Below are 26,666 nucleotides of genomic sequence, written 5' to 3'. Positions count from 1 at the left end.
TATTTCTTATATACCGTTAAACTCCGTTAGGATTCTAAGCGGTTTACAGAAAATAGACAATAATGTACATTAAAATTATAAGTAATATAGGTTTACAAAGAAATATACATTAAAGGATACAATAAAAATAACATAAATAAATAAAGAATAGGTACTTAGAATTTCCCTTACTATCCCGAAGGCTCACAATCTAACTGAAGTACCTGGAAAAATAACAATTAGTTGAGTAATAAAAGTAAGAAATAGAAATAGAAGAAAAAATAAGAAAATAAACATTCTAGAAAGACTACATTGATCTAAGGGTTTTGAAAGGAAGAAAAGAAGAGAGATAGGAATAGCTGCAGAAAGGAGGAACCGTTGAGCAATAGAATTTTGGAGAAATTTAAATGTTAAAAATAAAACAAAACAAGGGGCAAATCAATGAAATTAACAATAAAACATAAACTGGAAAAAAAAAAATACGCAGTTGGTGTTTCTGGAGAAACGGCTTTCAGTTACCTTGGCTCTCCCCTCTGGAATTCACTAATCCTGGATGGCCGCATGCAGCGGGCTGCGAAAATGAAAATCACCCCGGCGTAATAAGCGGCAGCAAGGCATGGTCTGATCAGCCAAAAACAATTAAGTCATCCAGTTTTGCATATCAGACTCCTATAGAAAGAAACTTGAGACCGATTACAATGCTCAAGTCTATGTTTTTTGTATGTTTGAATTAATTATGTACATACATTCTCTTGTGAACCGCCAAGAACTTTGGATTGCACCATATAGAAATATAGAAATAAATGAATAAATAAAATATAGAATTTGCCAGAGAGCGTGCAACTGCAAGGGAGCACGGACGTGGAGCAGACACGGGCGGCTTTGACAAATTCCTTTCAACTGGATAACTCTGCCCTCTCTCCATGACAATGTAACAGTTTTAAACATGATGAAGCTTCTTCCCCTCGTGTAACAATGTAATCCTCCTCTAAAATGTGTTGTAACTTTTTCCCCTATTGAAACATTGGAACATTCCTCTACAACACAATGTAACCATGTCCCCATGATACTGCATGGGTCTCTTCTCTTGTAAATCGCTTTGAACTCAGTGGCATAGTCAAGGGGGCGCAGAGGGACAGACCGCCCCGAGTGTCGTGTCAGTATGGGTGCCAGCACCTCTCCAACCCAACCTCGCCATCCCTTCCCCCACCCTGTACCTTTGTAGATCTTCGCGAGTGCGAGCAACTTCTCCTGCCAGATGCTCGCGCCAGCCTGGTTCCTCCTTGAATCACTTCTGGGTCACGGGGACAGGAAGTGACATCAGAGGGAAATCTGATGTGGCACAATGAGCCTGCTGGAGAAAACAAAACAAAACTGCAGATCTGTACAAGACGTAGGCAAAATTTATTGTGACAAAATAATTATATGCAAACCCTTTTACCAATCAAGGGACCCGACACGGTCCGTGTTTCGGACAAACCTTCGTCAGGGGTCCATGGTAAAAAAGGAAAATAAAAAAAGTCACAAAAAATGTAGAGTAGCAGCAAGGTTTTGGCGACGTCGGGGCTCACTCACTGTAAACAGCCTACATCTTGTACAGATCTGCAGTTTTGTTTTGTTTGCTCTTGGTTGGTTGTCCACTGCAGTTTAGGTTGGGACCACCCTCCTCTCCTTGTTTTGTTGCCTCATGCTGGAGAAAAGCCACTCACACTGGCAAAGATTTTGAGGTACAGGGGGGAGAGGGAGAGTGCGAGTGTGGAGTGGGGGGCAGGAAGGAGTGGGGAGGGGGGAGAACGGGAGCGAGGGTGCAGAGAGGAGGGCATGGGAGCATCACCAACCCAGGCGCCTCTACCCTTACTATGCCACTGTTTGAACCTGTACTGGATAAGTGCGATTAAGAAATCCTGTTTAGATTAGATTCTCAGTCACATCTTATAAATACTTCCACCAGTCCTTCACATCTAAAATTAGGTGCAAAACTACAGACTCAAGCTGGGATTCTCTAACACAGAAATGCTGTTATAGACTTCACACTCGAAGTGTTACGATTTCTCACACGTAAGGATAAATTCGGAAAAGATCGCCAAAGCGTAGGTGCCAGGGATACTGAGCATTAAGGGTCCCTTTTACGAAACCGCAGTAGCGACTCCCGGTGCGGCAAAATGCAACGCAGCCTATTCAATTCCTAGGGACTGTGTTGCATTTGCCGTACTAGCACTTGCTACCGTAGCTTTGAAAAAGGGGCCCTGAACCCTCAGCATCCCCGGCACCTACATTTTTGCGGTCTTTTCCGAATTTACCCTTACATGTGAGAAATTGTAAACACACCGAGATCAATGGATAGGGCAGGATATAACTTTAAAAAAAATAAATAAATAAAGATCAAAGGTATCACGGCGGGTATTGCTCTCAGGATCAGTTCAGGTACGATGGGGAGGGGGTGTGGGGAGCCTGGGAAGAGCCAAGCTCTGTAAGGAAGGACAGCGGAGGCAGAACCTGTCATCGGTGCCCTAGGCGAGGCGCCAGGCTGGACTGTCAACACGGGGAAGGAAAAGCCCATTTATACAGATGCCTTCATCCTACCAAGTCTTGCTCCCTTTCCTGCTTTTCTAATCTATAAACCAGTTTCCCATTTCAGTTCACCCTTTCCCTTCCATGTCCTCATCACCCTCCTCCCATTCAAGGCAGAGCAAGGTGCCACAGAATTTTATATAGCTAAGCTTTCAGATGGCGCTGAGGGATCTTCTGGAATCAAATTTTAAAAAACAAAACAAAAACGCTAATAATGCCTAAAAGTCCAATAAATGTAAGCAAAAATAAATTGCTTTACATGACGACAGGAGTTGCCCTACAGTTAATTACAAAAAACTGGAAAAATTGGGAAAGATTAAATTTTTTTGTCCCTAGGCTTGACATCCTACAATTTTGTGTGTTGTTTTTTTTTTACCCTTCCTTGAGTTATTTTCCCTTTAATGTATTTTTTCTTCTCCAAAATAGTGTAACTTTCCCCCCCCAATCCTCACGATTCATGTATGTTAACCCAGTATGTTTTTATTTATAGTCATTGTATTTGTCTTTCTATTATATTTGAATTGTACATCGCTTAGATATTCAATAAGCGATTTATCAAGCACTAATAAAACTTGAAACTTGAAACATGATAGTTTTTGGTGGGCATCCTTATGTCAAACATATATAAATTAGAACGAATCAGGGCAATATAAGGAATTTAGAGAAGTTTGGGACCCGTTGGCAAAATTTTGTAATGAATGAATAAACATTTTTGAATATATACACCTTATCCTGTTAGCTATAACGGCACATCCAGGGAGGGGGGTGGGGGGAGGGCGATTATGATATGATTTGGGGATTGTGATGTGGGAATATGCAAGTAATATTATTTGGTTTTCATGAGTGTGTTGTAATGGGGGGGGAGGGAGGAGGGAGAAAATAATTTTAGGTGGAAAAATTCTGTACAATATCAGTGCTGTTTTTATAACTGTTCCTTTATGTATCCCTGTACGCACTGTTTTAGTTTCTTTAAAAATTAATAAAGATATTTAAAAATAAAAACAAAGAAATAAACCCACCAACTGGTTAATATTCAAAACTAGCTGATGCCCCGGCGTTGCACGGGTATTTAATTATAGCAATAACACTGTAAATGGATTCAAATAAAGATACTTTATAGTGGTGAATGAAATTATTTTTTTACAGCTTAATAAAAAGTACAATATTCAAATTATAATGTGAAATATTTGACAAAATGAATACAATACAACTAACGCAAAACGTGATTATAAACAACATTTTTAGTTTCACCTCCAGGAGCAAGAACATATAAATTGTTGGGTGAACCCACCCTTGAGCAAGCAACATAGAGTTGTGGGCCGAGAGACCCCCAGAACATATCACCCCAGGTAGTGAGGGATCTGCATACCAAGTTTCGTTCAAATCGGTCAAGCCGTTTTAGATTTACTGTGAGAATGGCAGCTTTTTACATTTTTTCCATTGACATGAATGGGTGAAATCTGATTTTCTGTTTGTAGCTCCGCCCACGTGTGCAGGTGGGCCGCGAGACCCCCAGAACATATCACCCCAGGTAGTGAGGGATCTGCATACCAAGTTTCGTTCAAATCGGTCAAGCCGTTTTAGATTTACTGTGAGAATGGCAGCTTTTTACATTTTTTCCATTGACATGAATGGGTGAAATCTGATTTTCTGTTTGTAGCTCCGCCCACGTGTGCAGGTGGGCCGCGAGACCCCCAGAATATATCACCCCAGGTAGTGAGGGATCTGCATACCAAGTTTTGTTCAAATCGGTCAAGCCGTTTTTGATGTACTGTGAGAATGGCAGCAGTTTACATTTTTTGCATTGACATGAATGGGTGAATTCTGATGTTCTGTTTGTAGCTCCGCCCACGTGTGCAGGTGGGCCGCGAGACCCCCAGAACATATCACCCCAGGTAGTTGGAATTACTGTGAGAATGGAAGCTTTTTACATTTTTTCCATAGACATGAATGGTTGAAATCTGATTTTCTGTTTGTAGCTCCGCCCACATGTGCAGGTGGGCCACGAGACCCCCAGAACATATCACCCCAGGTAGTGAGGGATCTGCATACCAAGTTTCGTTCAAATCGGTCAAGCCGTTTTTGAATTACTGTGAGAATGGCAGCTTTTTACATTTTTTCCATTGACATGAATGGGTGAAATCTGATTTTCTGTTTGTAGCTCCGCCCACGTGTGCAGGTGGGCCGCGAGACCCCCAGAACATATCACCCCAGGTAGTGAGGGATCTGCATACCAAGTTTCGTTCAAATCGGTCAAGCCGTTTTTGCGTGATTGCGGCACATACACACACACATACATACCTCCGATTTTATATATATAGATTATTATTTTTTTTTAAATTTAGGTATTTATATACCGCCTATCAAGGTTATCTAAGCGGTTTACAATCAGGTACTCGGGCATTTTCCCTATCTGTCCCGGTGGGCTCACAATCCATCTAGCCAACCAGAAACAGCTGCTGACCAGTTAAAGCACTTGTTCGAGGCTGTCTGCTCATTTTCAGCAGCAAAATTAGTGCCAATATTCTTGGATCGTCTCTCGATCCCGTATTCTCCGTTCAGGGCACTTAGATCAACAGAACAGCATTTATTGACTATCCCTTCTCTAAAAGTAATAGGGACCAAGAGATCTACTATTTTTTTTTCGGTTATAGCACCCCAGCTCTGGAACAATTTACCAATTTACATACGCAATGAATCCTCTTTAGAAAAATTTAAAAGTTCTTTAAAAACTTTCTTGTACAATGTAATGTAATGTAATGTAATTTATTTCTTATATACCGCTACATCCGTTAGGTTCTAAGCGGTTTGAAGAAAATATACATTAAGATTATAAATGAGAAGTAAGAAGGTACTTAAAAAATTCCCTTACTGTCCCGAAGGCTCACAATCTAACTAAAGTACCTGGAAATTAATAAAGAAGAGAAAATAAAGATGGTTGAAAAAAGAAAAATTCTATGTGAATTTATAGGATGGAAATTAAACTGACTGTGAAGAACTGTATGAAAAATACATATGGAATGCAGTTAGAGAGGGTAGGTTACAATCTATTGATGGTATTTGTTTACCTCGGAATCCGAATGCCCCAGAATTCGAACGACTTGGAATCCGAACTTTTTTTGGTAGTACATTTTTTCTTGGGATCACATTGTATGTGTGTGTTTGTGCCCCAGAATCTGAATGCTGCTTTGGAATATAGTGGAACCTTGGTTCACGAGCATAATTCGTTCCAGAAGCATGCTCGTAAACCAAAATACTCATATATCAAAATATAGGAAATAATGGAAACTCGCTTGATACGTTCCCACCCCCGCCGAGGCCAGTGGCACTGCTCCCCCTCCCCGCGTAAACCAGCACCCCCCCCCACGTGAACTGGCAGCCCCTGCCTGAACAACTTGAAACTTCCCCCCCCCCCCCCGGTCTGCGCATGCTCAAGGCCTTCTAATTCTCCCTCTCGCCGAGATTCTCGGAGAATTAGAAGGCCTTGAGCATGTGCAGATGCATGCTCAAGGCCCGGCAGAGGCAGGAAGTTCTTCAAGCGGCACCGGCACATCCTGTGGGCTGTGTGCCGGTGCCAAACAGGGGGTAAGTTTCAAGTTGTTCAGGCAGGGGGTGCTGGTTCGTGTGTGTGGGGGGGGGGTGCCAGTTCGAGTGGGGGAGGGGCCTTTGCGAGCGGGGGGTTGCAATGCCGGTTCTCGGGGGGTGCTCGCAAATCGAGTCAACACTCAGTTTGCGAGACAAGTTTTGCGAGAATGTTTTGCTCGTCTTGCAAAACACTCGCAAACCGGGTTACTCGCAAACCGAGGTTTGACTGTATTTGTTAATATTTTACCTTAAAATCCAGTGTATTTCCTGTCAAAATTTGAGTTTGTGGGACCCAGGAACGGATTAATCCAGTTTCTATTATTTTCAATGGGAAAAATTGTCTTGGAACTCGAACGCTTTGGAACTCGAACGGGGTTCTGGCACGGATTAAGTTCAGATTCCAAGGTATCATTGTATAAGGATGCATTTGAGATATAGATAGTATAACTTATCAATCATTAAATCTCATAATCTCAAACTTAAATTTTAATTAGACCTACGCATAGGTCGCAAACTTCTCTTCCTTCTTTTCTATGCTTATCTTTGCTCTTATATCTTTTCTTGTTACCCACAGATGTGTTTTCCCTAAATATTTCTTCACTTTCTTTAACGATTGTAGTTCATTCCCCTCGCCTTCTGTACCAGTTATCTATTTGTACGTATATACTATGTATTTAATTGTATAAAACTGTTTTGTTTTGTCCTCTATTTTTAAAATGTTAAACGCATTGAAGTATTTGACATTGCGTGTACAACAAACCTTAATAAACTTGAACTTGAAGTGAGAACCAGATATTTGGGAGGCATCCCCAGGGAATGAAGCCAGCAGCACTTGGTTGTTTAATCCAGTGTCCTTCAACCTTTTTACACCTATGGACCGGCAGAAATAAAAGAATTATTTTGTGGACTGGCATCGGTCCGCAGACCGGCGGTTGAAGAACACTGGGCTAAGTCATGGGCCATACCCTGCCCATCTCTACGCAATCTCCACCCCAGACCCTGCCCCCATAGTCCTAATTGTAACACTATTTTTTTCCAGGAACAAACAAAACAAAAACTGCAGATATGTACAACGATGTAGGCAAAATTTATTGTGACAAACCAAAGTATATCTAAAAACCTTTTTACCAAACAGGGGACCCAACACGGTCCGTGTTTCGGACAACCTTCATCAGGGGTCCATGGTAAAAAAAGGAAAGAAAAATTTGTCACAAAAAAAATTTCAGTAGAAAAAACAGATTGTATATATCGCCAAGGATCACCGATAATTGTGAAATCTCGCTAAAATTTTTTTTCTGACACATTTCTCTTTCCTTTTTTTACCATGGACCCCTGATGAAGGTTGTCCGAAACATGGACCGTGTTGGGTCCCCTGTTTGGTAAAAAGGTTTTTAGATATACTTTGGTTTGTCACAATAAATTTTGCCTACATCGTTGTACATATCTGCAGTTTTTGTTTTGTTTGTTCCTGGTTGTTTTTTTCACTGCAGACAAGGTTGGACCTCCCTTCTTCTTTGGTTTTGTTACACTATTTTTTCCATTCATTTTTCATATATACACACAATATAATCTTATTAACAACACATCAAACGCACCGCAGATCGGCAGTTGAAGAACACAGTTTTGAGCCTGATGCACATGCCAGCTCTGTGGACCCGCAGGAAATTTCTGTGGACCGGCACCGGTCCATGGATCGGTGGTTGAAGAACACCGGTTTAATCCCTGGAATAAGTTTACACAGGAAATCCAATGCAACAGCGCTTAACTTTAAAAAAGGATACTATGAATAACATGAGGATGGTGGTAAGAAATAAACTTAAGAGGTGCAGCTGCAAAGGTCAAAAATATACATCAGGGGTGGATGTTGTTCAAAAATACCAAAGCAAAAAGGAGAACTGCAGAGTTGAGTACAAAGTACAGAAACTTTATTGGAACAAATAGATAGTGATAATCCAGAAATCCAGAGGCCCTGTAGAAGCTCTAGTGTGCTGCGGTGGAAAAAGTTTGCGAGACACTGTCTTAAGAGGTCCAGAAATATTTGTAACAGCTGGATCTGGAAAGGCCCATCGGTCTCTTCCCCCCCACCCATGTATCCTTCACCAAAGTCCCCTACCTTAATAAAGTCACACAACAACATCTTGGAAAAATAGTCGCAGCTCTGTTTATTAGAACAACAAAATAACAACCATCAAGCTACCACACAACTACATATAAACAGCTTTTTGGCCCCCGTGACCCTGCCCCTGTCAGCAAGGGTCTGGGGGGCGGCAGGTGCTGCCCTGCCCCTTTGGTCAGGTCACCAGCTCACCTGGGACCCACTTCCGAACCAGCTGCCCTCCAGCCGCTCATCTCTGGATGAGCCCCGGCTTTTGGTAGCTCGAACAATGCCTGTGACTCCTGAGCTCCCAACCTGGGAACCAGCCACCCCTCAAAGGGAGGGAGGGTGGGAAAGCCGCTGCCGAGGACCGGAAGAGACCTGACACTCGGCAGCTGCTGGCTAAATATAGGCCCACCCCAGCTCTAGCCTCGGCAAGACATGTTCTACCCTATCCCAGCTCCCCTTTTTTCCCTTAACCCTCCTCCCTTCCCATCGAGAGCCAATCCCAACAGGTCGACACAAGGGCCTTCCAGCTCCGTGTTACATACGCCCGTCGAGACTCGCTCTCGGGCTAACTTTTCCCTTAACTGATGTTATTGGTAATATAATCCAAATTGGGATGCCATATCTACAGAATCCAGGGTCTAGTGCGCCCCCTCGGAGAATGACATTTGGTCACAATCGACAGCCCATCCCTCATAGCGGGTATGGGATCGGCAGCTGTCTCAAGGCCGAGATGAAGCCTGTCCTCAGCAGAGATTAATGTCCCAGAGCTGCTGTTATAAGCAAAAGGGTTTCTTTCCTGGGGCATCAAAGAGCCTCATAGCAGGGTGATGGGTCCTTGATCAGCTGTATAGCGGAAAGAGGCATCTCAGAAACGTGCCCTAGTGTGAGGTAGCCAAGCCTCCCAGGGCACACCGGCGTTGAATTTCCTTTCACCTCTTTTTCACCTGCGCTGCTACACCTTCTGGGCCACATCGGGCTTTCCAAAGCAGGTAAAATCCAAAACGGAGATGACCATTTTCATAGAGGTCCAGCCATAGCAGCTAAACGAAGTCCTGGAGGATGATCTATGTAATGTATTAAGGATTGGGGGGGTCACTTCTAAGAGAGGGTTGAAGTCGGAAAGCGCTGGAATATTTAGACATAAATGTATTTTCCTTATTTGAGAAGGAAACTGTCAACGGGCAAAGGGGATGTTGTGTTGAAGAACCAGGAGCACAGTGGGATCCATGGGGATTGGTAGAGGCCAGATAACAGTCGTTTCTGGTTGCTTGAGAGTTACTGTAAAAATAGTTTTGTCTCCATTCCCACCTCTTCCACCCACCCCATTTGTAGGTCCAGCATCTGTTCCTCCCTTCCCACCCTCCTTTTTAGTCTGGGTCACTTACTCCCCCTCCCCCCCCCCCCACACACACACTTACTTATGGGTCTAGCATCCATCTCTCCTTCTCTGCCTTTCACCCTGCTGGACCCTCCCTCCACACAGGTCTGGCCTCCTGGTCCCTGCTCACTTGCTCAAAGTAGTCCTGACCTGCCCCCCCCCCCCTCACTTACCTGAAGCAGCAGAGGGAGCACTGTAAGCAGGTTGCTCGCAGCTAGCCCCGGAAGGACCGCTACATCGGAAATGAGGAAAGGCCTTGCTGGGGCTGGACATGAACAGCCTCTTTACAATGCTGCCTCTGCCAACTGGCTGCTGTTGCTGCTTTGGGAAGGTGAGGGAGGGAGGGAAAGGGGTTGGTGAGTCAGGACCGCTGCTGCTGCTGCTTCAGGAGCTGGAGGGAGGACAATTTTATTTTTTTTTTTGCACGGTTGCTTGAGTCCTGGATATTTGTGATTTTACTGTATTCACTTTTCCTAGTTTAGGGACAGCAGAGCTTCCAGGTTACCTACTCCAGGAGGAATATTCTGGCCTGGCCTGGTTTTGAACTCACATCCCAAAGCAGGGTGGGATTACTAGTCCCTGATTACATATTGAAATCAGTACTACAGGTCCCATAATGCATCAGTGAGGTTCTCAGAAATCCAGGATTGGCTTAAAATCTCCCTCCTGGATGTAGAAGCTCTGGGAAAGTGCTGGGGGATACTAATTCACTCGGGTAAGATGAAAGCAGTCAATCCAGGCCTGGTATTACACCCACCACCCCGTTCCTTCCGAATGGGCCAATTCCTGGTGACCCCAAGGTCGCTGGCAGCCTTCCTTGGGGAGGTGTGGGTATGGCAGGTGCTGATAACAGTGGGTGGCAGACAAGTGCCAGTTTTCATTGGCATACAATACATTGACCTCTGAGTGATACCCAGTGCTTATACTGATAAGGAGGGCAGATCTTTCTCCATTTCCAGGATGGGTTTTGCCACTTTTTGCAAATCCAAATATCCTGCTGGAAAACAGCAGGAGTTAGGAGGGGTGAAGTGGGGGAGGAATGGACATCAGAGGAGCTTGTAATGGAGAGGGGCAGAGGGAGGAGAGAAATATAAACACAATAAGACATGGAAAAGAGATGAAGAGAAGAGAGAGGCTCTCTTCAGGGAACCATCATGTCTTGTTCTTTCCCATCTGACTTTCATCAGCCATTTCTGTTTCTCTCGCTCTCTCTCTTCTCATTCCTTCCTATCAGCTCTCATCAGGGACACATCATGAATGCCTTCTCTCACTCTCTTTTGTAACCCTTTCCCCACCCGGCTGCCGCTCTCATCAGGGAGACACCATGTACACTCTTTCTTCTTACCCACTCCCACTTGCTCTCATCAGGAATGCATCATGCATGCTCTCTCTCTTCTTACCCTATTTCATCTGGCTCTTGTCAGGGACACATCATGGACGCTCATTTTCTTTTAACCCTTCCCATCCGGCTCACATCAGGGAAACATCATACACACTCTCTTTTCCTACCTGCTCCCTCTAGCTCTCATCAGGGAGACATCACGTATTCTCTCTTTCTCTTCTTACCCTATTTCAGCTGGCTCTCGTCAGGGACACATCATAGACGCTCATTTTCTTTTAACCCTTCCCATCCGGCTCTCATCAGGGAAACATCATACACACTCTCTCTTTTCCTACCTGCTCCTACTGCCTCTCATCAGGGAGACAAAATGTATTCTCTCTCTCTCTTCTTACCTTATTTCAGCTGGCTCTCATCAGGGAGACATCATGTATTCTCTCTCTCTCTCTTCTTACCTTATTTCAGCTGGCTTTCATCAGGGACACATCATAGATGCTAATTTTCTTTTAAGCCTTCCCATTTGGCTCTCATCAGGGAAACATCATACACACGCTCTTTTCCTACCTGCTCCCACTGGCTCTCATCAGGAACACATCATGTATTCTCTCTCTCTTCTTACCCTATTTCAGCTGGCTCTCGTCAGGGACACATCATGGACGCTCATTTTCTTTTAACCCTTCCCATCCAACTCTCATCAGGGAAACATCATAAACACTCTCTCTTTTCCTACCTGCTCCCACTGGCTCTCATCAGGAACACATCATGTAGGCTCTCTCTCTCTCTCCTTACCCTATTTCATCTGGCTCTCGTCAGGGTCACATCATGGGCGCTCATTTTCTTTTAACCCTTCCCATCCAACTCTCATCAGGGAAACATCATAAACACTCTCTTTTCCTACCTGCTCCCACTGGCTCTCATCAGGAACACATCATGTAGGCTCTCTCTCTCTCTCCTTACCCTATTTCATCTGGCTCTCGTCAGGGACACATCATGGGCGCTCATTTTCTTTTAACCCTTCCCATCCAACTCTCATCAGGGAAACATCATAAACACTCTCTTTTCCTACCTGCTCCCACTGGCTCTCATCAGGAACACATCATGTAGGCTCTCTCTCTTCTTACCCTATTTCAGCTGGCTCTAGTCAGGGACACATCACAGACGCTCTCTTTTTTTTAATCCTTCCCATCCGGCTCTCATCAAACTAACTAAGACGTGAGAGTAAAGTGCAGGATATATTCACCTCGGAGCCCCTGGTCCTCCACTCTTTCCCCCAGCCCAGCTGCTCTGGTGCCTGCCAAGGAAGACCCCCCCACACACACATGCACTTGCAGCTTAAAGGTTGTCTGCATCTTTATTTTTACAGTATAAAATACAAAATATCTCCGTTTATTTCTCTCTTTATGAAAGGTGCACTGGAGGTTACAATATCCAGTACGAATGGGAAAAATAACATTCCAAAAGCAACCCCCAGCCCATCTTCCCAAAGTCCATCAACAGCCCCACTACTGCAGGAGCCACTCAGGGCTTAGGGGAAGAGACTGATTCCACATTATCCTCTGCGGTTCCCTTTCATGGCAGCGCAAATCATCAAAGCGATATTCTTTAACCTCCCCCCACCAACAGTATCTTTACATGTCTATATTGACTGTCAACACCCTCTTAGAACGAAGAAGCTCCGGACTGCTGCATCTTTGGGGAATGGAATCGGTTCGCCTCACACCATTATCTTTTTCTCCTGCTCTTCGCACACCAGCATGGAGAAGCTCTCCTTCCTCCTCCTGCCCTTCTTGCAGCAGTGTCTCCAAAGGCAGCTGATGGCCACGGCGGCCAGGCCGGATGCCAGAAGCACCAGCCCCAGGTTGGCTATGGTGGAGCCGTGGGAGTCCCTAGTGTAGGCCACCCCGGTCGTGACAGTCCCGATCAACGTGGTGACCAGGCCGAAAGCCAGCAGACAGTTGTGGCAGGAGTACTCCAGGCCACCGGTGGTGGTGCTGAGCAGGCGTGGGTTGGCCTCCTTTTGGGCTTCCACATTTTCACCAGCCACATCTGGCTCCCTCTCATCATGTGGCAACATTGTCAGACTCGTTAGCATCACCTGAGGGCGGGCCATCGTGGAGGTCTCCGTCTAACAAAAAAAAGAGAGAGAAGTGACCAGTGGAAACAGCACTCATTCATGACGAGCTGAATTTGCAAGCCACAGGCTCCACTACCAATGGCCACAAGTTAGCCCCAGTTCAAGTTTTCAAGCTTTGAGGCAGTTTACATAGGTAAAAAGGGGAAACATACATCTAATATAATAAAACGGTAAGCCGCGCATGCACACTTCCTATGCGTGCGTCTGTTTTCCGTGAGCTGTACCTAGGAAGTGCGCATGCGCGGCTTACGGTCTGGCCTCACGCGAAGCAAGACAAGTGCGCATGCGCGCCCTTCCCTGCTCTACACCTGCGGAGCGGCGGCTGCCGGCCGCTAGCACCCCCTGCCCTCTCCGTCGCTTCCCGGCTCCAGCGACGTAACAGTTTTCAAAGAGGCGCGGGATTCTTTCTACGCGGAACCACCAGCCGTTAAAGCTCCTGGCGCTGACTCCCGACTCCAGCCTCCAACAGATGGCTGCTTCCCATTGGATCCAGCCTCTGGCAGGTCTCGCGCGCAGCAGCCAATGGGTGCCAAACACGGGTGGGGCAGCACCAGAGGGGGGAATCAGGAGAGACAAGCATCAGTGGGTGGAGGAGAGGCAAGGTAGCAGAAGAAAATCGGAGAGGAGGAGAGAAGCAGAGAGAGAGAGAGAGAGGACAAAGAGGAGGGGATGGTGAAGGAGGAAGAGAACAGAAAAGAAAAGGAAAGCATAAGAGGAGCATTAGAGAGGGAGAGGAGAGGACAGTTTGCAAGCCTGAGAAACTCCCTAACCCCTTATGCTGCTGCACAGGGAAATGGGGAAAAATGATAGACAGACAGCGGGAGGGAGGGAGACAGAAAGAAAGAAAGACACAGGGGCAGGGAGAGGGACAGAAAGACAGACAGAGAAAGGGGGCCAGAGAGAGAGTCAGCGGGAGAAGGAAAGGGGGCATGCTTTGGGGGGAGGGGTGTGCTTGGGGCAAACAGCTTTGCTCTGGGGGGGAAGACAGAAGGGGCCATGGAGAGACAGGGAGAGGGATAGGGGGCTGCTTTGGGGGGAGGGGTGTGCTGGGGGGAGACAGAAGGGGCCATGGAGAGATAGGGAAAGGGGGCTGCTTTGGGGGAGGTGTGCTGGGGACACACAGCTTTGCTCTGGGGGGGAAGACAGAAGAGGGCCATGGAGAGACATTTGGGGGGGAGGTGGGTGCTGGGGGCAGACAGCTTTGCTCGGGGAGGAGGGGGAGACAGAAGGATACAGACAGCGGCCAAGGAGAGAGAGATAAAGAAACACAGACAGACAGACACATCTATTCTAGCACCCGTTAATGTAACGGGCTTAAAGACTAGTGTATACATAATCAATAGAACAAATTCATATCAAGTTGTATTGATTTACCGGACCTCAAATATGCGCTGTGTGGTTGCTGGCCATTGTGGCTCCGTTAAAATTTTCTAAACAAGTTTGGTGCATTAATAGAAGGAGGTATAGCCCCTGATGAAACCGAGTGTGAAACGGTTGGGCAGCTGTTGGGCACAAAAGATAAGTGCTTTCCTTCCTTTACCACCTTATGCACTTTATATTTATTGAAATTGATATTATAAATATTTAAATATTCACAGCACGGGTAACTTTACCAAGACCAACGATGAATTTACCACCCCAGTAAGGGCATGAAAAATCATTTAAGTAGTGCCTTGGGTAATCCAATACAACTTGATATGAATTTGTTCTCTGGTTCATATTAGTTTTTAGTTTTGAACAAATATTTTTTTCAATTCCAGTTGATTTACATAATCAATAGGACAGAAAACAGGTAGTAATGGAGCACATAATAAAACAGATTGAAACGGAGACGATAAGGAAAATGGGAGAGAACTACATTATTTAAAGAGAAAAGAGGAAGCAGAGGGAAAGCATAGCAACCGGCAATAATGCAGGTCTAAAATGCATGTAAAAACATCCTTAAAAGGACAGTCATAGTCCAAAGGCATCTTTGAACAAGAATGTTTTTAAGTTGGTCTTGAATAGGGTTACCGTATGGCTCCAGAAAAAGGAGGGCAGATTAAGACATCCGGGTTTTACTTCCAATGCTTTCAATGGAGGTACAACCCGGATATCTGAATCCGTCCTTTTTCTGGAGCCATACGGTAACCTAGACTCTTGAAGATATTTAGGGGTCCTTTTACTAAGCCGCGCTAGTCCATTTAGCACGTGCTAAACGCTAAAGCGTCCATTATGGACAATTGGCTAGAGGGGGTTAGTGACGTATCCTCTCTTAGGTGGTTGGGGGCTGAATTCCAGAGCATAGGGGCAGTTACAGAGGAAATATTAGTTTGCATGGTGTTGATATGTTTTAAGGATGGGATTGAAAGCAAGTTCTGAGTAACTGATTGGAGGGATCGTTGGGGAGAAGAAGGACTTAAGAGCCTGTTGATGAATTCTGGTTGACCAGTGGCTCTAGTTTTGAAAGTTAATAACATAATCTTATATATTATTCGATGCTCCACTGGTAACCAGTGGGCGTTGATCAGGATGGGGGGGGGGGGGGGCGGGTAACATGGTTAAACTTTCTTGTGTGGGTTATAATTTTTATTGAGATATTCTGCACAATTTCTAATTGTCTAATTTCTTTCTGGTTTATTCCTTGATATAAGGCATTACTGTAGTGAAGGCATGAGATCACAAGCGAATGGATACGAATGTTTAGGGAAGAAATGTCTAGCAGTTTGGTGAGTGAGCGTATCATACGTAAGCGATGAAAACAGGAACCAACTTTTCACAAGGATTGGGGGGTGCTAAACCCAGTGGAATTTGCCCTGCCATAGACACAGTCAAAGGGTTTGCTCAATTTGGGGGAGGTGCTCAAGCACCCACAGAGCTGGCTGCTATGCCCAGTTCTATGGCCCTGTAATCAGTAGCATAGTAAGGGTAGGTGGCGCCCCTGTCCTCTTCTCCGCTCTTTCCCTTCCCCCCTCCCTCCCCTTCCCCCATACTTCTTTAACTTCACTGGCGTGAATAGCATCTCCAAACTGTTGCCCAAGCCAGCCTCGGCTCTCCCTCTGATGTCACTTTCTGGTCCTGCGATCAGGAAGTGACATCAGAGGGAGAGCCAAGGCCGGCGCGAGCAGCAGGTCAGAGCTTTTGCTCATGCCAATGAAGTTAAAGGCACGAGGGGGGGGGGAGAGAAGGTGTGTACGAGGTGGGGGAGGGCGGAGAGAAGAGAAGAGGTGCTGGCTCCCCACCAAGACGGCACCTGGGGTGGTCTGTCCCCTCCTCCCCCCAAGACATCATTGCCTTGTACTACAAGGCAAGCAGGAACTGCGGACACGATGGCTGCCAACATGAGGGTTAACATTTAAATTAGCCCAGACCACCCCTAATGAGCTGGAATCAGTTGGGCCTCACTAAACTCACTGATCTGGATCGTTGTTGGGCGATTCGTGGCAGAGTTTTGCCGAGCGACCAATTCACTACGGATTTAGCATGCAAATGATCTGATCGGACACACCCCCCCGCAAGCGATCCCACGGATCGCTGTAGAGCGATCGAGATGCATGCGCAGATTATCCTTGTTGGTTGTAGATGCTATTTGCGCATGCGCTTGCTCTTGCTCTTCACATAAGCCAGCTCAAAATAAAGGGAGAGGGGTGGTTTCAGGTTGATGGCCCTACGAATGGACATTTTAAGATTATGAAACAGACCACGCTGTTTGTGAAGCCAGAATATGGAACAGAACACGCTTTAAACCCGCAGGTTAAAACCGCGGGCTAGCACTGTGCTTTTGCAGAATATAAGGGAGTTTGTATGCGTATGTAGTTTTACAGTTTTATATTTTTTATTTTGATGGTTGGGGTTGTAACCTCGACACTGGGATTTCAGGGCGGCAGAGAGCAGGAGAGTCGGCAGTCGCTTCATTTTGAATCGGCAAACCCAATCGGTGTTTCTTCTTGTGCTTAGTGAATTGATGGCTTCCCACTTATGCATGCCATTTCCCCTCATTTGCATGGGCGGATCGGATAGGGTGGGAGATTGATTGGGCAGAAGGTTAGTGAATCGTGTTGGGGAACGATCGCAAACTGGTCAGGACATGATCGGTGAGTTTAATGAATCTGGCCCTTGAGCTTTTTGAGATGACCACCTTAAAAAACTGAATTTGAAAACATAAAGGTTAACTAAAAAAAACATCTATTGAAACAGATAATCAGAACATAATGGTGATCCCACAATAAATTATGCTAGAGTAAAGGCAACAACCAGAAAAGCAAACAGAAGTTATTAGGAAAGGAATAAAGAATAAATCAAAGAGCATTATAATTCCTCTGTATCTCTCTTTGGTGCGACTTCACCTTGAATGTTGCGTACAGTTCTGGTCTCCTTATCTCAAAGAAAGATGTAGTGGAATTAAAAAAAGGTTTAAAGAAGAGCACCAAGATGATAAAGGGGATGGAACTCCTCTCGTACGAGGAAAGACTAAAATGGTTAGGGCTCTTCAGCTTGGAAAAGAGACAGACAGCTGAGGGGACATATGATTGAAGTCTACAATGAGCAGAGTAGAAAGGGTACAAGTGAATCGATTTTTCACTCCGTCAAAAATTACAAAGACTAGGGGACACTCGATGAAGTTACAGGGAAATACTTTTAAAACCATTAGGAGGAAATTTTTTTTCACTCAGAGAATAAGAGGATGTGGATACAGTGGTTAGCATACCTCAGTTCAAAAAAATGTTTGGACAAGTTAATGTAGCTGGGTTTAAAAAAGAAAGTTTGGGCAAGTTCCAGGAGAAAAAGTCTATAAACTGTTTTAAGGTAGGCCAGGGGAAAGCCTCTGCTTGGCCTGAGATTGGTGGCATGGAATGTTGCTAGTCTTTGGGGATTCTACATGGAATGTTGCTACTATTTGGGATGAAGACAAAAAACTTGTGGAGAAGGTGATGTTCAAGATGAAGGTTTTATTTAAAAGTACAATTTAATAATCCACATAAAAACATCTAGGACCCAAAACGTTGGGAACTATGGACCCAACACGGTCCATATTTCGACAATACAGTCTTCCTCAGTCCATAGTTCCCAACGTTTTGGGTCCTAGATGTTTTTATGTGGATTATTAAACTGTACTTTTAAATAAAGCCTTCATCTTGAATATCTCCTTCTCCACAAGTTTTTTTTATCTTCGTCCGATTTCTATTTTATGGAGGACCAGGGTCAACTTTTTTGTTTGCGCTACTATTTGGGATTCCTCAAGGAATGTTGCCACTTTTTGAGGATTCTGCCAGGTACATGTGAGCTGGATTGGCCACTGTTAGAGACAGGGTACAAAGCCAAATGAAACATTGATCTATCTGAGTGTGACAACTCTTAGAATCTTAAATATTGCAAGCATCCACTAGTATGTGAAGAGGCGACATATCACCATGCTAAAAACATTCTTGTATTTCACACCTCCAGATTCCAATAATCTTCTTAGTGTTTGAAAAAGTGCTCAAATTGCTTGATATGTCCTTAAAGATTAAGCAAGGCTCAGCCTGGAATTTTCAGATGCAAAGTTTAAACAACATTTAAATCACTCATCTGAAATATTCTTCACCCGCATTGTTCAACAGCTAATGTTGAATTAAAGGATGAAGCTGAGACATCTGTCATTCAGGGAACAATGGGGAATGAAGAATATTTGAAAATTCCTTACTATGCACATGTGTTTTTTTTGGCACACATAGAGCATCTGAACAGAATAAGCAACTGATCTCTCGAGGTCCCTCCAGCTTCATCTTTCCCTGACTCTAGATGATCTCCTGAGATCTCTCAAGTCCTATCACTCTCTAATTCTAGATGATCCCATGAGATCCCACTCAGAGCCATCTCTAATTCTAAATGACCTAAGGGTTCTCTAAGCCCCATCTTTCTCTGACTCTAGATGATCTCCCTCCCAGACGCATCTTTCTCTTTAGATGATTTCTCAAAGTCCTTCCCAGCTCCATCTTTCTCAGATTCTAGAATATAGAAGACCCCAGAGGACCCTCCCAGCCTCATCTTTCTCTGATGCTTGCCCTGTATTGGTAGCATGGAATGTTGCTACTCTATGGGATTCTGCTGCTACTATTTGGGGTTCCAGAATCTTGCTACTGTTTGGGGATTCTGCATGGAATGTTGCTACTCCTTGGGTTTTGTCCAGGTACTAGTGACCTGGATTGGCCACCGTGAAGATGGGCTACTGGGCTTGATGGACCATTGGGCTGACCCAGTAAGTCTATTCTTATGATTCCCCAATCTCCCTTCCAGCTCCATATCTCTCTGATTCTAGATGATCCCCCGAGATTCCTTCCATCCCCCCATCTTTCTCTAATTATAGATGATCTTCTGAGGTTCCTCCTGGCCTTCTCTGTTTACGATCTCCTTGAGATCCCATCTTACCCCCACCTCCTCTCATTCTAGATGGCCCCTTAAGTCCTAAACAGCTCTCAACTTCCCATGACTTGTATCAACACTCAGAGGATTTTAAGTTGGTAGCAGTGGGACTGGAACACATCACGCTCTATGTCCTGGCATCCTTTTTGTTGCCCTTGCCTGACATGGATGCAGAATTGTGCCACTTCTCTCTCTGTTCACCCCAACGAAAAAATACAGAACCATACTTAAAAGGAAAACGGGTTAGGACAGGTAGACTTGCAAATATTGCCTCAGAAACAATGTCATCTCTGCCACATTGCACATGAATACTGATTTGGTTCTTACCTTGTTTGGGAACTGCCTCAAAGATGAGGTTGGCCACAATGGACAGGAGACTCGTTGAAGGTTGTTGCACTCTAAAGATTTTCTCACTCTGATGTGGTCCTTCTCGCTTTCCTTTGTTCCAGTCTTTTACACTAGATCACAAATGATTTGTTCCTCCTCTTATCATCCTTTTTCTTCTGGCTAATTTCTGCTACCTGATGCACGCTTCCTCTCTCCACCTCCTTTATACAGTTCTCCACTTGTATGCTTCTTTTTTCTTTCTTTCTCTTTTTAAAGTCTCATTAATTAATTTTTCCTTTTCTCTTTGTTCCTGTTTTCTTCTCCCCCTCTCCACTTATATATCTTCTCCTTTTTCTTCTTTCTTCTCTCTCCCTTTCTTCACCTGTTTTCTTCTTTTGCTCTGCTTTTTCTTGTATTCTCTTTTGTATCTTATTTTTTCTGTTTTCTTTGTTCCCTTTCTCTCTCCTTTTCTTCTTCTCTTTTCTTAACTTTCTTATCCTTTCTTTCTCTATCTCTCTCCTGTTTCCTTTTCACTTTTTTTCTTTCTCGTTTCCTTCTCTCTTTATTCTCCTGTTCTCCTTGTTTATTTTTTTCCTCTATTCTTTCTTTTCCTTTTTATTCTCCTCTCTTTAGCGGTACTGTTGCACTTTTTTTCTTGCTCTCAGCCCCTCGCCCTCCGTCAGCTTGCTGCCTTCTTTCCAACTTATGATTGCAGTTTCAGCCTCTCTCTTCTCTGCATCTTCTATGCTGGATAGGTTTTGTTTTCTCCTTTTAAAAGTTTTCTTTTTCACCCTGCCCGTTTCCACATTCCCCTCCCCACCTCCCACTACAATCAGAAGTCTGCCTCAGAGATGAAGAAGATAAGGCAGGCAATTAGCAAGTTCCTCTCCCAGCCCATTATGGCCTGCCCTGGCCCTCTTATCTAAGGGTTGCCCCCTCACCCTTCTCAAACACAGAGAAAGGCACAGGTGGTAGATACACAATTCACGGCAGCACATACACATGCTTGACAGAAATGTGTAGTACTCTATATGAACATATAAGTATTTACTAGGATTTATTAATCGCCTTTATGAAGAGATTCATTCAAGGTGATGTACAGCAAGTGCAATTGTGTGGAAGTACAGTTGTTGAAAGATTCACAAGCACCTTAACACACTGAAAACAAGAAAACACAAATATGAGACAAAAAATTACTGCAGAGACACATACGTTCATATATTGATACTTCTTGCTGTGAATCTCTTATTTATGCATCGGTTACTTCAAAATTGGATTATTGTAACATCATATACAGTAGCATAATGAGGGTGAGAGGCACCCCCTCCCGCCCACTCTTCTCCACGCCCCTTCTCTATCTTTAATATTTGCTGTGTAAGCAGCAACCTCAACCTGCTGCTCACGCTAGCATCGGCTCGTCCTCTGACGTCACACCCTAGGCGCGGGTCCAGGAAGTGACATCAGAGGAAGAACCAGTGCTGGTGTGAGCAGCAGGTTGGGGTTGCTGCTTGCACCAGGAAGGTTAAAGAGGTACGAGGGAAGGAGCGTGGCCACGTGGTAGTGGGGGTGGGTGGGGAAGGAGCAGGGGTGGAGAGGAAGACAGTTGCTGGCGCCCCTACCAAGACATTGCCCGAGGCGGATTGCCCCCCCCCAGACTATGCCGGATGGGTACAGTTGCAGCGTTCTTTGCGGATCCAAAGGAGTTCCATCTGGGAGGCATTTAGTTGTAATTTGTTGATGGACATCCAGTTTTTGATTTCCAAAAGGCAGTTTAGGAGTTTTGCAATCTGGGTTTCATGGGCTTCTCCTAGCAGTAGGTACAGTTGACTGTCATCCGCGAAGGAGTGAATCTGTATTTGATATTTGCGGGCTATGTCTAGGAGAAGTATAACATAGAGATTGAATAATAGGGGGGAAAGCAGCGCCCATTTGATCTGTTCGGTTTCGATAGTACATCGTTGAGCAGAACACTTTGGGATCTGTTTTTCAGGAAGGAGGTGAACCATCGTAGTGCAACGTCTCGGATTCCAATTTCCGAGAGTCGTTCAATGAGGAGAGGATGATCAATAGCGTCGAACGCAGCACCAGAAGGACATCATTACCCTTATCCATGAGTTTCCAACAGTCGTTGATGATGTCGAGAAGGAGCTTCATTGAAGACTTCTCTTTTTGGACTGGTATTCCCTTAATTATAGGTTTTATGGGATAGTTTCTTTCTTTCAATTTTTACTTCTGTATTTTTAACTTTTGGGTAACAGTTTCTGTAGCAATTATATGTTGTTGTTTTTATTCTTTTACCCCCCTTCCCTCCCCCCATTTACAAAACTGCAATAGCGGTTATTAGTACAGGCCAGGAATTCTATGAGTGTCAGGGTTCATAGACAATGGCGCGAAAGACAAAGGCGCACCTGGACAATTGAGCGCAGCGCGGAGGCGCGCACCGCTCAAAAGTACTGTTTTTAGGGGCTCTGACGGGGGGTTTTGTTGGGGAACCCCCCCACTTTACTTAATAGACATTGTGCCGGCGTTATGGGGGGTTTGGGGGGTTGTAACCCTCCACATTTTACTGTAAACTTAACTTTTTCCCTAAAAACAGGGAAAAAGTGAAGTTTTCAGTAAAATGTGGTGGGTTACAACCCCCCACACCCCCCACAACGCCCCCACAATGCGGCGCGATGTCTATTAAGTAAAGTGGGGGGGGGGTTCCCCCCACGCCCCCCCCCCGTCGGAGCCCTAAAAACATGAATTTTGAGTGGCGTGCGCCTCCGTGCTGCGCTCAATTGTCTGGGCGCGCCTTTGTCCCGGCGCGCTTTTGACCTGACACCGAGTGTCAGAAGCAGTGCAGAGCATTCACTACTACTACTACTACCCTGTTTCCCCAATGGTAAGACACTGTCTTATTTTTTTTGGAAGGCCAAAATATGCTCTAGGGCTTATTTTCGGGGGGATGCCTTATTTACATTTTTTTCTAAAAAGGGGGGGCTGTCTTATTTGACAGCTGAAGAATCGGTCGGCCGAAAAATCGTACCGTGTATGGCCAGCTTTATCCATCATACCATATATTGTACCATTTAATGTCCCCAATGTTCTCCATCAGGGAAACACAGTAAAGAGATTATTCTGTAGTGCAGCATCAGAGGGGACTTGACAATGTGAAACCATTGTTTATATACCGTATGCATTTTAAACAGGCTTTATATACAGTAAGTGGTATTGCTCACAGCAAAAGAAACCTGTCTGCGTGTCTCACTTTTGGATGTTCTGGCCGTGAACAAACTCCTGCAGTCTCCGTTAGGGAGGGATGTGTTTCCTTGCGCGGAGTCACGTGCGCGCGCTGCAGTCCTGTCACTTCCTCCTCTTCACTTCATGACGAGGCGCGGCACGCAGCCATGGAGGCAAATACGGTAGACGGAGGGACCACACGGAGTCACCCACCGTACCACCCGATTCGGGTAAGCGCAGGTATCGGTGGGTGGCTTATTTGCGGGGGGGGGGGGGTGCCTTATTTTACATTTTTTTCTAAAAAGGGGGGGCTGTCTTATTTGATGGCCCTGCCTTATCATCGGGGAAACAGGGTATTTATTATTTCTAAAGCACTGAAAGGCTTGGGATCACTGCTGGACCTGCAACACACCTTGCTGGAATCTCCTTTGCATCTAAGTCTCCATGTTCCACTCCCAGTCATTCTGCAACTGAAGAACTTTTCATCCAGCATGAGACCATCATGTCCTCGAGCTATCCTCTGCAGACTCAAGACCTCCATTACCAGAACTCCTGAGGCAGACCGGTTGGGCCGAAACATGTACTTGTCGGGTCGTTGAGTCTTTGGATATAGATTCAAGATGTTGAACCAATAAAGATATTTGTATTCATCAGATGAGTTGAAGGACACTTTTTTTAGTGCTCACCGTTCTGATTGGGACAATTCCACTTTGTCTTTTTTGCGTTTGAGTTTGTGGTTTTGTTTCCCCTGTTTTATTTGTTGCTTTTTATGCGCTGTATATTTTAACATACAATAGACGGTCCCTGCTCAGAAGAGCTTACAATCTAATTTAGACAGGACATTTGGGGGTTGGGGAAATTATGGTAGAGGAAATGATACAAATGATACAGTGGGTATAGGTATCTGACAGCAGTGAGTAGGACTTAAGAGTTGAAAAGAGTTTCAAAAAAGTGGGCTTTTAGCTTGGATTTGAACGCTGCTAGGGAGGGAGCACGACCTATTGATTCAGGCAGCCTGTTCCAGGCATATGGCGCCACAAGAAAGAAGGGATGGAGTCTGGATTGGCAGTGAGTGAGTAAGTGGAAGAGAAGGTTACAGATAAGAGCGCACTGCTCTAGCGCGGTTTTGTAAAAGGGGGGGGTTAATTATTTAATAAGCTTAATTAGTGTTGATGATGAGCAATTAGCAGCTCATAATCAGTAAAAATTAAAATTAGTTGGAGCAGTTTTGCTCTAGCCCCAAGTGAGAAAGGATGCCGCATTTGAGCTCCTCCACAAACCCTTGAGAAAGCCTTTTGGGCAAACCGGGTCCCGTCGGGGCATGCTAGAGATCCTGCATTAAAACGATCAGTAAAAAGAATTTATGCTGTCTACTAGTTTTTATTTCTGGATCAATAATACAGAAGTAAATAGACAAGCTACACCACACAAGGAGGCAATGAAATGAGCTGAAGCCAGACGTATTGTTGTGGATGCTTTGACATTAATGACTTTGAAAGCCTTATTGCCGTCCTGGTGTTGAACCCGAGCAGTGAGGATTCCAGTCGTGGTTGTTTCCATTTGTCCTCAGTTTTCATCTTCTGCACCTATGACTTTCAGGTACGACTACCCGGAAATGGGTGTGGTTAGGGGGGTCGGATTGTGGCCCGAACTTGAGGGTGTTTTGCACATAGACACCTAAAGTGGACTTAAGCACCGGTATTTAGGCCACTTGTCCACTTTAGGCACTGCTAGGCACGATTCTATAAACAGCACCTAGCCGAAGATTGACTGGCGCTGTGTTGCGTTCCCCGGCGCGTAAGCTTTAAGTGTTGTTTTTGAAATCACAGCCAAAGTGTCATTGGTGACATCACCAGCAGACAAGTGGCCGCCACCACCTCAGAGGCTTATGGGTAGAAGCTCCACATGAAAGTATCAGGCCTTCCCTATACGCCATAAGTACATAAGCAATGCCTCTACTGGGTCAGACCAGAGGTCCATCGTGCCCAGCAGTCCGCTCACGCGGCAGCCCATCAGGTCCAGGACCTGTATAGTAATCCTCTATCTATCCCCTTCTATCCCCTTTTCCTTCAGGAAATCATCCAATCCCTTCTTGAACCCCAAAACCGGATGTCTCAGAGAACCAGGCTTGGATCTACACCCGAGGCATGAGACAGTTTTGCAGCAGATACCCAAAGCCATAGGCATCAGTAGCAGAGCTAATTTGGGGCCCTCATGCACTGATTTTGAACTGTGGCAAGCTGCCATCATCTTGAGAGAAAAGTCTCCCTTCTTTCTCTTAACCCTGCTAATTTTCTGATGTTAGCTGTCACTTAGACCCTCTGATCCTGTGTTAAAATGGGAATCCACAAAGGCATGTCCAGAAAAGAAAAAAGTATGATCCACTGCTTGAGGAAAAATTCATCATGCTAATATCATGGCGCAAAATACCAGCTCCATGGGTACTGACTACCTTACCCATGTTTTCATGCATCAGTTCTCTGTGTGTTAGCACATGGATCACATGCAAAAAGTGCTAGTCATGACTGGAGACACTGGTTCCCTATGTAGAACGTATGACCTCCGCCAGTCCCTTTCCAGCAGGCTTCATTGTCCAGCTTGGATCCCATCAGTGAAGTCTTCGGGAAACAAGTGACCGGTGTCACTCAATGGCTCTCCAGCTTTGTCTCGTATGGCGATTTCAACCCTGAGAGGCCTGCCTGCATGGAGAGGTCACTTCTGCTTTTCTCAAGGGACATTAGAGTGCCATAGGGCACGGTCTGCATTTGACCAGCTTCTTTGGGTTGCCTGTGTGTGGTGTTTGTATGTGTAGTCAGAGGGGCCTTCCAGGGACTCATCCTTTCCTGTAATCCCAGCCTAAGCTACTTAACAGATATGAGGTCTACAAGCCAGAGAGATCTAAAATTAACCAGTACTGGACACAAGCCAGGAAGAGCGAAAGAGAGAGAGAGAAAGCCTAATTGCTCACAACCCAGAGACTGGTGTTAAGGGAAATGTTCTTGCTATCTTTTTCTCACCACCATATAGCATGTTCCAACACCTACTGGTCAAATGAATGGTGTTAAAACTGGTTCTCAGGATCTTCTCTACCCATTATCCATAGCCTAGGGTTACTCACACGTCCTCTTTTCAGAGGACTGTCCGGGCGGCTTTTCTAAACCTAGCACTTTGTCCAGGTTTTGAAAAGCAGGTAAGATCGTGGCCAAGTCTAGCATGCATCTGCGCATGCACGGATGCAACATGGTGACATCACATGCATGCGTGCAACATCATCACGTCGCTGCTGTAATGCGCAGATGCATTCCAGATCCGGCCCAAAGAGATGAGATTTGCAAGGTGCTGGGGTTGGGAGGCAGAATGGGGCGAGGCCAGGGGTGGAACAGGACGTGTTCTTGGGTGGAACAGGGCAGGCCCATGTGTCCTCCTTTACCAGAAGTAAACTCTGGGAACCCTACCCTAGCCTGATTGGAGAGATTTTCAGGACATCCCCAATGGGTAAGCAGTACTACCCATGAATATTCATTAATATTATACCAGAAACTCAAGTGGGTTGGCAAAGGGAATGGAGGACCAGTCTGAGCATCAGTGGACTGTTTTAAAACCTGTTGATCAGATAACGAACAAATACTATTTCCATGCGTAGGGA

At 45.2% G+C, this 26,666-nt stretch overlaps 1 long non-coding RNA gene across 1 annotated transcript; it reads right to left on the bottom strand.

Annotated features, from left to right (window-relative positions):
• Positions 1-12,288: 12,288 nt before the first annotated feature.
• On the bottom strand, positions 12,289-20,559 carry LOC117368211. Its single transcript, XR_004540923.1, has 2 exons — positions 19,799-20,559; positions 12,289-13,081 (listed from the first exon to the last, which is right to left on the bottom strand). It is a non-coding gene; the product is annotated as an uncharacterized LOC117368211 (long non-coding RNA).
• Between the last annotated feature and the right edge of the window lie 6,107 nt (positions 20,560-26,666).

The sequence above is a fragment of the Geotrypetes seraphini genome, chromosome 10, assembly GCF_902459505.1.
Source record: "Geotrypetes seraphini chromosome 10, aGeoSer1.1, whole genome shotgun sequence".
In the NCBI taxonomy this organism is placed as follows: domain Eukaryota; kingdom Metazoa; phylum Chordata; class Amphibia; order Gymnophiona; family Dermophiidae; genus Geotrypetes; species Geotrypetes seraphini.
The sequence above is the reverse complement of the archived record's forward strand: the minus strand, read 5'-3'. Positions and strand labels throughout refer to the sequence as shown.